We start from the raw sequence: 13361 nt of genomic DNA, 5'->3' as shown, positions 1-13361 counted from the left end.
TCATTGGATTCAGTTATGTCATCTCTGTTCAGTTAAATAGTGTCTGTGCATTTATTTGCAATCAAGTCAACGATATCGCTGTCGATGAAGTGTCCCCAACTAAGCAAGCTAGAGGCGACAGCGGCAAGGAACCGAAACTCCATCGGTGACAGAATGGAGAAAAAAAAAACATAAATAGTACTAACATTTTAAAACAGTCAGTGATTACTGTTTTCACAATGGTAATGCACTCTATCTATCCATATATATATATATATATATATATATATATATATAAATCCCAAAATTGCTAATAGAACTGTTATTATTATAATAAAGCAATAAGCCTCAAGAAGCAGTGGTTTACAGTGAATTTCTAACAACTAACAGTATCGTTAGCTGTTACCCCCTTAGCTGTTATAAAATCACTGTAAACCATGGCTTCACGGGACTTGTTGCTTTTATAAAACGGTTATTCCATCTACGTAATAAGGTTTCACAGAATAAAACAGAGCAAATAAGTGTAGTGATATAAATAAAAGCAGTATTCTTCCACCAAACAAGGTAGTTTCAAAGTGGTTGCCGAGCAACACACAGAAGTAAACAAAGGTGTATGTTTGTAGCACTTATAGAATATATTTACATTAAGTCATAGACACTTTTGTCCAAAGTGACTTACAAATGAGGACAATGGAAGCAATCAAAATCAACAAAAGATCAGTAGTTGGTAGTGTAAATTACAACAGCTTCAAACGCGGCTCAACCAATCAGAATAAAGGACCTGGACTATCCGTTTCATAAATAACGAAATAATTTAACGGTCTGCAGTCAATTATTCCACTTATACTACGGTTACCACACCTCAAGACATCGATCAGATGATATATTTAAAGGGATTCATCCATTTTTTTTTTACTTAAATCTCTATTGATGCTAACAGTGCTACTGATACTTTCTTCTCCACTCTTACATCTTGTTTGGACACCGTTTGCCCCTTGTCTTCCAGACCAGCCCGTAACACCCCTTCTGCCTGTTGGTTATCTGATGTTCTACGCCAACATCATTCTAAGCTCAGAGCTGCTGAAAGGATGTGGTGCAAATCTAAAAATACTACTGACCTTAATGTGTATCAGTCACTCCTCTCTTCCTTCTCTGCTAATATCTCCACTGCTAAAAGGACATACTACCATAACAAAATTATGGTATGCTTTTTAAAACATTTTCCTCGCTCCTTTGTCCTCCTCCTGCATCAACTCTAATAACTGATGACTTTGCCACATTTTTCATTAATAAAATTAAAAACATCAGTGCACAATATTCCACACCACAATCAGTCAAGCTCATCTCACCAGCAAACATACACTCATTCACATCCTTCTCTTCACTCTCTGAGGCAGAAATCTCCAAACTCATCCTTTCTAATTATCCTACTACTTGCCCGCTTGATCCTATTCCATCTCATCTCCTTCAAGCCATTTCTCCTGCAGTTGTACCTGCACTCACTCACATCATTAACATATCCCTCCACACTGGTGTTTTTTCCCTAAACATTTAGACAGGTTCATATAACTCCACTACTTAAGAAACCCACCCTCAACCCATCTCTTTTAGAGAACTACAGGCCAGTTTCCCTTCTTCCTTTCATTGCAAAAACACTTGAACGAGCTGTGTTCAACCAAGTTTCTGCATTTTTCACACAGAACAACCTCCTTGACAGCAACCAATCTGGCTTCAGAAGTGGACATTCAACCAAGACTGCCTTGCTCTCAGTTGTTGAAGTCCTAAAACTAGCAAGAGTGGATTCCAAATCTTCAGTACTTATCCTGCTTGATCTGTCTACTGCTTTTGACACAGTTAACCACCAGATCCTCCTGTCAACACTACTGGCAAAGGGCATCTCAGGAACCACACTTCAGTGGTTTGAGTCTTACCTATCAGATAGGTCTTTCCAAGTATCTTGGAGAGGTGAGGTGTCCAAGTCGCAACATCTAACTACTGGGGTGTCTCAGGGCTAAGTTCTTGGACCGTTTCTCTTCTCTGTCTAGTTAGGCACATCAACCATAACTCCTTCAAAAACTGCCAGAAACCTTGGAGTTATGATTGATGATCAGCTGACTTTCTCAGACCACATTGCTAAAACGGTCCGATCCTGCAGATTTGATTTATTCAACATCAAGAAGGTCAGGCCCTTTCTTTTGGAACATGCTGCACAACTCCTTGTTTAAGCTCTTGTTCTGTCCAGGCTGGACTATTGCAAATGCGCTCTTGGCAGGTCTTCCAGACAGTTCTATCAAACCTTTACAATTAATCCAGAATAATTTTTAATGAGCTGAAAAGAATACATGTCACACAAAGCTCAAACACAAACACACACTTTTACAGATTTTTTTATTAAATTTTCCCACCTGCCCAACTCAATCCAACTCAGTCTTCAAGACATCTCTTCCATCTTTATTTGAACCTCTAACTTTAGCACTCACTATTCTAATTCTATTCTTTAAAAAAAAGACCTAACACTAGCTTGCTCTATTCTTTTTCTATTCTATCTGTTTTCTTTTTGTTTATTTTATTATTTAAAAGCCCTTGCTATGTGTACTGCGTTAAGCTAACTGAGACTTGTTAAAGCACTTGTGTATCATTGCTCTTTTGTTGATTTTGATTGCTTCCATTGTCCTTATTTGTAAGTCGCTTTGGATAAAAGCGTCTGCCAAATGACTAAATGTAATTGTAATGTATTGTGAGTAGGATTATTTCTTCCGCATCTCATCCAATGCCTCTTTTGCTAGTTCCAAAACATAATTTTAAATTAAGTTATTAGAAAGAGACGAGAGAGACAGATAGAAAGAGAGAGAGAGAGAGAGAGAGAGGGAGAGAGAGTTTGTAAACATGAGCCACGTCTAAAAGGCAAAAGTGGAGGTGTTGCTTCAATTTATAACAACGTTTTCAGGATTTCTCAGAGGGCAGGCTTCAAGTATAACTCGTTTGAAGTAATGGTACTTCATATAACATTATCCAAAGAAACAAATGTTAATGATAAATCCCCTGTTATGTTTGTACTGGCTACTGTATACAGGCCACCAGGGCACCATACAGACTTTATTAAAGAGTTTGGTGATTTTACATCCGAGTTAGTTCTGGCTGCAGATAAAGTTTTAATAGTTGGTGATTTTAATATCCATGTTGATAATGAAAACGATGCATTGGGATCAGCATTTATAGACATTCTGAACTCTATTGGTGTTAGACAACACGTTTCAGGACCTACTCATTGTCGAAATCATACTCTAGATTTAATACTGTCACATGGAATTGATGTTGATGGTGTTGAAATTATTCAGCCAAGTGATGATATCTCAGATCATTATTTAGTTCTTTGCAAAATTCATATAGCCAAAATTGTAAATTCTACTTCTTGTTACAAGTATGGAAGAACCATCACTTCTAACACAAAAGACTGCTTTTTAAGTTATCTTCCTGATGTATCCAAATTCCTTAGCATATCCAAAACCTCAGAACAACTTGATGATGTAACAGAAACTATGGACTCTCTCTTTTCTAGCACTTTAAATAAAGTTGCTCCTTTACGCTTAAGGAAGGTTAAGGAAAACAGTAACATATCCTACAGAAAAGCATTAAAAACTGCTAGATCCGATTACTTTTCTTCTCTTTTAGAAGAAAACAAACATAACCCCAGGTATTTATTCAATACAGTGGCTAAATTAACGAAAAATAAAGCCTCAACAAGTGTTGACATTTCCCAACACCACAGCAGTAATGACTTTATGAACTACTTTACTTCTAAAATCGATACTATTAGAGATAAAATTGCAACCATTCAGCCGTCAGCTACAGTATCACATCAGACAGTGCACTATAGACCCCCTGAGGAACAGTTCCACTCATTCTCTACCATAGGAGAGGAAGAATTGTATAAACTTGTTAAATCATCTAAACCAACAACATGTATGTTAGACCCTATACCATCTAAGATCCTAAAAGAGGTGCTTCCAGAAGTCATAGATCCTCTTCTGACTATTATTAATTCCTCGTAGTCATTAGGATATGTCCCCAAAACCTTCAAACTGGCTGTTATTAAGCCTCTCATCAAAAAACCACAACTTGACCCCAAAGAACTAGTTAATTATAGACCAATCTCGAATCTCCCTTTTCTGTCCAAGACACTAGAAAAGGTGGTATCCACACAATTATATTCCTTCTTAGAGAAAAATGGTATATGTGAGGATTTCCAGTCAGGATTTAGACCGTATCATAGTACTGAGACTGCTCTCCTTAGAGTTACAAATGATCTGCTCTCATCATCTGATCGTGGGTGTATCTCTCTATTAGTTTTATTGGATCTTAGTGCTGCGTTTGACACAATTGACCACAACATTCTTTTGCATAGACTTGAACACTTTGTTGGCATCAGTGGAAATGCATTAGCATGGTTTAAATCGTACTTATATGACCGCCATCAGTTCGTAGCAGTGAATGAAGATGTATCCTATCGATCACAAGTGCAGTATGGAGTACCTCAAGGCTCAGTACTAGGGCCGCTACTCTTCACGCTTTATATGTTACCCTTGGGAGATATCATCAGGAAACATGGTGTTAGCTTTCACTGTTATGCTGCTGATACTCAGCTCTATATTTCTTCGCAGCCCGGTGAAACACACCAATTAAAAAAACTAATGGATTGCATAGTCGATATAAAAAACTGGATGACGAGTAATTTCTTACTGCTAAATTCGGAAAAAACAGATGTGTTAATTATAGGACCTAAAAACTCCGCTTATAATAACCTAGAACACTGTCTAAGACTTGATGGTTGCTCTGTCAATTCTTCGTCATCAGTTAGGAACCTAGGTGTGCTATTTGATCGCAATCTTTCCTTAGAAAGCCACGTTTCTAGCATTTGTAAAACTGCATTTTTCCATCTCAAAAATATATCTAAATTACGGCCTATGCTCTCAATGTCAAATGCAGAAATGTTAATCCATGCATTTATGACCTCAAGGTTAGATTATTGTAATGCTTTATTGGGTGGTTGTTCTGCACGCTTAGTAAACAAACTACAGCTAGTCCAAAATGCAGCAGCAAGAGTTCTTACTAGAACCAGGAAGTATGACCATATTAGCCCGGTCCTGTCAACACTGCACTGGCTCCCTATCAAGCATCGCATAGATTTTAAAATATTGCTTATTACTTATAAAGCCCTGAATGGTTTAGCACCTCAGTATTTGAATGAGCTCCTTTTACATTATAATCCTCTACGTCCGCTACGTTCTCAAAACTCAGGCAATTTGATAATACCTAGAATATCAAAATCAACTGCAGGCGGCAGATCCTTTTCCTATTTGGCGCCCAAACTCTGGAATAACCTACCTAACATTGTTCGGGTGGCAGACACACTCTTGCAGTTTAAATCTAGATTAAAGACCCATCTCTTTAACCTGGCATACACATAACATACTAATATGCTTTTATTATCCAAATCCGTTAAAGGATTTTTAGGCTGCATTAATTAGGTAAACCGGAACCGGAAACACTTCCCATAACACCCTATGTACTTGCTACATCATTAGAAGAATGGCATCTACGCTAATATTTGTCTGTTTCTCTCTTGTTCCGAGGTCACCGTAGCCACCAGATCCAGTCTGTGTCCAGATCAGAGGGTCACTGCAGTCACCCGGATCCAGTACGTATCCAGACCAGATGCTGGATCAGCACCTAGAAAGGACCTCTACATCCCTGAAAGACAGTGGAGACCAGGACAAATAGAGCCCCAGATACAGATCCCCTGTAAAGACCTTGTCTCAGAGGAGCACCAGGACAAGACCACAGGAAACAGATGATTCTTCTGCACAATCTGACTTTGCTGCAGTCTGGAATTGAACTACTGGTTTCGTCTGGGCAGAGAAGAACTGGCCCCCCAACTGAGCCTGGTTTCTCCCAAGGTTTTTTTCTCCATTCTGTCACCGATGGAGTTTCGGTTCCTTGCCGCTGTCGCCTCTGGCTTGCTTAGTTGGGGACACTTCATCGACAGCGATATCGTTGACTTGATTGCAAATAAATGCACAGACACTATTTAACTGAACAGAGATGACATAACTGAATCCAATGATGAACTGCCTTTAACTATCATTTTTGCATTATTGACACATTGTTTTCCTAATGAATGTTGTTCAGTTGCTTTGACGCAATGTATTTTGTTTAAAGCGCTATATAAATAAAGGTGACTTTTGTGTGAATTAGGATACCTCTTTGCGTCTCTAAACAGCACTGTCTCCTCACTAGTGAGAAATGTCATGTGTAGCCTTTAAGTTGCTAGACTATAATGTTAGGCTAACTGATGAACTATATCTGTTCTTAGTTGCCAACACTCTCAAATTATGTAGAGGAACTGTAGGAAAAATATTTTATAATACTGGATTTGAAAATGTAATAAAGAATAAAAGTCATATGTAGTACACTACTGTTCAACAGTTTGGTGTCAGTAAAAAAAAAAAAAAAAAAGTCTCTCATGTTCACCGAGGTTGTATTTTAACAAAAATACAGTAAAACTATAATATTGTGAAATATTATTACAATTTAAAATAACTTGTCTGTTTTAATATAGGCTATTTCAAAAATGTAATTTTTACTTTTGTATATACTTTTTGGATTTATACTTTTATATTTGATGAAAATGGTAACTTCCCTCTGTATGTGACTCCTCCGGACATCATGGGGTTTTAAATGAAACTCCAATATTTTTGTCCTGCAGAAAAATTGACAGTCTCAGTCGGTTCTATCAATTGGACACGGTAAGACAAACATAAATTCGCGAAAGAGGGAGCTCTTGTCTTTTCTTGTGTCTGAGTCCACAGATATGGAGACTCAGTCTTTGAAGGAGTTCCCGGACTTATGCACTTTTGAGAGTTTTAAGAGTTTCTGGCGCTATTATGGTTAAGGCGTCGATCAACGAGAACTGGTAGATCGAGTAAAAGTGGTTAAGGTAAAAAAATAAATAAATAAATAAAAATCAATAACCATCTTCACCTTCAGTAACTTGTCAAAATCTGCATGTGGTGCTGCTACTACTTGTAAGCTTTAACAACATACTAATATTTGTTTAGCAAATAGCCGATTATGGTTTAGACACAACAAAACTGTTGTGATCGTGGGTCTGTAGCGCTGCGCTACAAAGTGTTTATTTATCTTCAGTTGTTGTTGTCATGTGATTAGAAAGAAGGCAGCGCCCTCTGTTGATCCCGGTGTGAATTACATGTAGAGGCTGAGGCCACTTTCACAGGTTCCTTTCTCTTAAAGCTGCAGTCGGTTACTTTTGACGCTCTAGCGGTTAATAAACAGAACTGCTTGCGTGTTGCGGAAGAACATTGTAGCCGAAGCTACTTCTCTCTGTTTATGTCTATGAAGAATCACAAAGGTACTGGGTTACTCCGCCGCTGTACCCCTGAAGCAATCTAAAATAGTCCGAATATAAACACTTATTATAGGTGTACCCTAGTGATTCAGGACAGGCTAAAGATACGGTTTGGAAAATGGATTCATGGTGTACTCGCTTATTATATACATGTTGTATACTTTAAACACAAAAAATAGTTACGGACCGCAGCTCTGATTGGTTGTTTCTTTACCGGGAGCGGTACCTTTGTGATTCTTCATAGACATAAACAGAGAGAAGTAGCTCCGGCTACAATGTCCTTCCTCAACACGCAAGCAGTTCTGTTTATTAACCGCTAGAGCGTCAAAAGTTACAGACTGCAGCTTTAAGGTGTCACATACCTTGATCATGCAGGGACAACGCTATTTCCTGAATCTCAGATTAAAGGAATTTATCTTAATATATCTAGGGATGTTTATGGTGAGATCCTTCTTATGCATTGTTGAATGCACAACTTAATAATATCAAATAATATCAATTTGCTCTAAATCGTAGCATACTTTTCTTTGTCAGGCAATCCTCACAGTCACAATTCCAGAAGTAGACTGACACATGACACTGTGGAAAGTGTCAGGTACAGGTAAGCACTTTCACATCATCTGATCTTTCAGCGAGTCATAGCATAGAAATATGTATTGTCATTTAAATGTATTATTAATTATAATAATGCATATACAGTATACATTGATACAAGAGCAATATAATACAAATAGGAAAGAGTTGGACAACTAAATTAAATAAAAAAGCTGAAGTACTAAAATTACTCAAACGAAAATGAAAATAAAAGTAAATTCAAGCCAAATATAAATATTAAAATAATTCATAAAAAATAATTGTAAAGGATATAAAAATAAAAACTATAAAAATGACTAAAAATTTAAACTATAATTGAAACGAGAACTTAAAATATAAAAATAAAAGCTTGTTCAAAATATGAATAAATGCTGTACATAAATAATACTTAAATAACACTGCAAGAAGAAAGCAAAACATAAACGGGGGAAGGAACAAAAAGATTTGAAACACAAGAAAAATAGCCTGAATTGAGGCTTCAGCTTTAGTAATATTTTAAGTAGTATAATAAGGTTTTGTTCAAGATCTGATGTGATAAGATTTGTTATGATATATAGATAGAGCCAAGATTAGATGAGCTAAGAAAAGGTAGCTCTTTGTTTTGAACCCCTGCAGGATACTGGAACATTTTAATACATGTCCTGAAGATTACTCAGTGATTTCACATTAGGATGTACCGCAGCACTGAATGTAGTGGCGGACACTTTCTCCTGGAAGGCCGTGTCCAATGAGGGGCCGATAAGTCAGTTCTGCGACCTCACTGACAACCACACCTCTGTGGTGGGCATTCGCCGTGTGACCGCACTCCAGGGAGATGGCACAGTTTCTCTTCTGCTTCACGAAGTGTGAGAACACCCCCGACACAGACAAATGGAGAGGAGGAGAGCACTGCACCTCATCTTTTCTGTTATTCTGCCCAGAGTAAGTTCTCAGGCAGAAAGTATCCTATAACTATGTGAAGGGAATTGAATCTCAGCAGCTCTATTCAGCATGCAAGCACCACGTCGATGGTTTGTTCTCCTGGACGCTGCCTGTTTTGTAAGCTGCTCACCTCTGGATCTAAGCCAATATCCCGCTGATTCTGTGCCGATATCTTTCTACAAAATGTTCAGCTTCCCGACTGGACTCGGAGCATTGCTGGTGAGGAATGAGGCTGCTGAGGTCTTGAGAAAAACTTACTTCGGAGGAGGGACAGCAGCGGCGTATCTTGTGGTAGATACCTATTTTGTACCAAAGCCAAATGTAGTCAGCAGGTACGACATTAATGCAAGAATTTGAACTTTAATTGTTGGCAAGCAGGCTACCTGTCATAATTTGTTTAATGTGTAATTACTTTATCAGGTTTGAGGACGGTACAGTCTCCTTCCTTGACATCATTTCTCTCCATCATGGTTTTGAAACACTTCAAAAACTTACAGGTTCAGAAATGTTTGTTTCACGTCTTGAACATGATTATGATTCAACTAATTTACATGTTAGTGAACTTTCACCAATACAAACTCTGATGTTTGCTAGAAAGACAGATGGACAAATGGATGGATGGATGGATGGATAGATTGATGGATGGACAGATAAATAGAAAGATAGATATAAATAGCTGGACAGATAGATAGATAGATAGATAGATAGATAGATAGATAGATAGATAGATAGATAGATAGATAGATAGATAGATAGATAGATAGATAGATAGATAATTGGACAGACAGACAGAAATTGAAAGTAAGAAATAAAAGGAATTTGAAATAGTTGTTAATAAAGGTTTCCTTCAAGGCCACAGGATCCATGCGTGTGTCTTTTGGATATATGTCTAGTTTTGAGGACTTGTGAATTGTTTTGTGTTTCGTGTTTTGTGTTCCTGTGGCTCAAGTGGTAGAGCATTACGTTAGTAGCCCAAGGTTGTGGGTTCGATTCCCAGGGAACACATGTTAGGTAAAAAATGTTAGCCTGAATGCACTGTAAGTCGCTTTGGATAAAAGCGTCTGTTAAATGCATAACGTTTTTTTCTGGACAAACCACTAATCGTGGACCAAAAGAGACTAACCAAGCTGAACTGATGGAGTCTGCAGCATCTTATGACCTACCATTAAAACCAAATGGCCTACTAGGGCATGAGAATGGACTCCTTCACCTGAGAGAATAACACAATCTGAAGACACTGTGTCAAAAGAAGGAAAGAAAAACAATACCAATAGCCATAAATTAACAAATCTCTTCATCTACCCTGTCAAGTCATGTGCATCCTACAGAAAGCTGTTTGGTAATCCTTCTCTGTTTTAACAATTAAAAGCAGGTTGATGTTATGAGACCAGTTTTCATGGCAATTATTCTGTTGTTGTGATTGACCTAACAGGTGACAGAGTGGCCACTGGGACCACAGGGTTTGTTGTATGACCGTCTGTGGATGGTTGTGAATGAAAATGGAGTTTGTTTGAGCCAAAAAAGGGAGCCAAAGCTGTGTCTCTTTCGTCCTGTCATCTGTCTGGCCTCTAACACACTGCAGCTGCAGGTCTCAGGTCAGAGCACATCAAAGCACATCACAACTACAGATATCTCATGAGATTTATGTAAATAAAATACACCTTTTAAGAGCCTAAATATTTAGTAGAAAGGGCCTTTTCAAGTACTGTTGAAGTGCCATTGTACAATGACATCAGACGATACCATGGCACCCTTGTGGATGTGGAAAAAGATACTATAAAACAAACCACATTTTTATTTTACAAGAAAAAATGAGCTTTGTTTTTTTTGTATTTGTTCATGTCTGTCATTATGTGGTCAAAGTTCATATTATTAATTATATTTATTCTTTAGTAATATATTATTGTATTCAATATTACGCTAAAATAATGTATTCTCTCCAATAATATGTTCAAGTAATGTATTCTCTCCTGTCTCACGCAGGCAGTCACTGTTCCCTTGGAGACCAGTCTAACAAATTCAGATCTAAGAACATCCCAAAACAAAGTTTGTGGTGACAGTTTATGAAGATAAAACATAAGTATCTTCTATATATTTTATATACAGGTAAAATACAGCATTTGTATTTGGATTGATTATGTTAATAATCACCCCCCCCCCCCCACACACACACACTTCCTGTCAACATACTGTCCTATCACAATAAAGGCAAAAAAGCCAAAGATAATAAAATATTTAAAAAAAGAAATGTTTGAGACTCTGTCAGTAAAGATTCTTAATAAGACAATGACCAGGGGTGCGAAACCTTAATGATACATTGTTCTTAAGTTATACCTTAAGCTACGTATGTCTTAACATTACCAAGTGTTTCCCCAAAAGTTTCTAGCATGTCTTCTGTAAGTCAGTCTGAAGCTGTAATACACCCAGTGTTCATTTAGGCTACTTGAAGGGTTTTCATGCAGCAAATAAAATTGTCATTACAATGATGATTGTTAGCTTTTTAATTATAATATCCAAAGTACATCAGCTGGCAAACCATTAGGCAATAAAGGCTCAGGGTTCTGTTTAAAGGAAACGATTGGGGTGGGAAGTTTGGTCAAACTATGGCAGTGATATAGCAAATAGTTTAGCTAAATCAAAGATGCCGCTGTCCCCGGAGTCATTTAGTGTATGTGCACTGTTTAATCTGTGATAATTTTAGTCCGTTGGCTACCATGTCAGAAGCTGCAATTCTAAGATGTGGATATGGTCTGTGGATGGATATTTGGTAAGACCCCTGTGTGCTGGTGCATTCACTCAGTCACGAACATCCTGCTCGTCAATTTGGATTATTTTTTATAAGATCCTATGAGCCCTGATAAATGCAATTTGAACTATTTCTGAATTGCTTTTTTTTTTATAAAGAACGCCACTTTCTTACTTTCTCCCCTGCATAGAGTGAATAATCGATTCTCGAGCTATCGATATCAACCAATTCAGGACCAGAGCATTGGACAGTTTAGTTAAGGTATCCACCTTTTTCTTCAACATGGAAGTAAGCTTATGGGTGAGACTTCGGATTCATTAGCCGCTATAGGTAAATAACGAGGAGAATAACAACGTGCAGTAAACGGTAAAACTGTTTAGACTACAAACCAATGTGTTCATAGTTAAGATAATAAGTTAAAATAATATGATAGGACACACCAACTTTCAATATCAAGCAGCATACGAACTGTTTTGTTCAGCTAAAAATAGCTGGATGGAGTGGACGCAGATGAGACTGGAAGCCAGACCCATAGAATTTACAAATGGTCCATTTTTACGACAAGAAAAAGGTGGATACCTTTAGAGTCTTCTTTTAGGGCAAATCAGGTCATCTCAGGAGGAATTTGCAGAGGATGGCTGGTCTCACTTGAGAATAGGAGACACATAGTTTAAGGTTAGTGGAGGCAGCTGATGTTATAGACAGTCATAATCAGCCAGGTTTTAAACAAATGCACATGCCCTTTTCTTGATGTTTTGTTTAAGGTGATTGGGAGATTGGAGTTGATCAGAAATCAGCCACTAGGACCCAGGGACCCCTTCGGTCTGTTTCTGAATGCAAAAGTGGAAAGTTCTGTAAAAACAAAACTCCTTATTCATGTTTTCTGGAGATGGAGATTATATTTCCAGAAAATGAAAATTACTTTTCTTTTCTTTTCTCCTCTGCTCTTGTTCTTAGGTGACTTTTGGTGTTTACTTGGCTCACCAGTAAGCAAGGAACACAACTGCTGTCTGTCACAGTGTCTGGGTTGTGTCCCTGGGTTTCCACTAGATGTCCTCCTTTCTCACGGTGTCTGTCACCTTATCACTTCCTGTCTCCTTATTTGGTCACCTTCCTCCTTGTTTAGGTAATTGATTGTTCCCCACCTGTCTCCTGTTTCCCCATCATCCTTTTGTGTATTTATACCTGGTCTGTCTGAGTCTTAGTCACAGAGTCCTTGTTTAATGTTGATGTTTATTCATGTCCGTCATCTTGCCTTGCCTTGCCTTGTCTTCGTGTTTTGTTTATGTTTGGATTTGTTGGATATCGACCCCTGCCTGGACTGTTTATTCTTTGGATTGCCCCTTTAATAAATACATACCCGCAATTGGTTCTCTCTCCTGTGTGTTCTCTGTAACACCGAACGTGACAGAAGGACTCCGTCGCACTGAGATCCAGCGGTATGTTTTTTTCCCGTTCCCCAGCCAAGATGGCGGAGCGGAGAGCTAAGTATCTCCGGCTGATCGCTCTCCGCCAAGAGGGCAATGAGGTGGGTGCCCTGGCACAGGTGTTCTGGTCCCTGGCCGAGGGTATGGGATACAACGATGCGGCCTTGAAGGACTACTTCAACGGCGGGCTGGATGATCCAGTGTCTCAGGAGGAGATGGTACATTTAGAGACACTGGACTACTGGGAGTTTGTGTACTATGTGCAGCA

The 13361-nt window shown here is 38.3% G+C and overlaps 1 pseudogene; it reads left to right on the top strand.

Moving 5' to 3' along the window:
- Positions 1-6850: 6850 nt before the first annotated feature.
- LOC132110344 (molybdenum cofactor sulfurase-like) lies at positions 6851-10559 on the top strand (annotated as a pseudogene).
- The last annotated feature ends 2802 nt before the right edge of the window (positions 10560-13361 follow it).

This window comes from Carassius carassius, chromosome 30, assembly GCF_963082965.1.
Source record: "Carassius carassius chromosome 30, fCarCar2.1, whole genome shotgun sequence".
NCBI classification, from domain to species: Eukaryota; Metazoa; Chordata; class Actinopteri; order Cypriniformes; family Cyprinidae; genus Carassius; species Carassius carassius.
The sequence above is the reverse complement of the archived record's forward strand: the minus strand, read 5'-3'. Positions and strand labels throughout refer to the sequence as shown.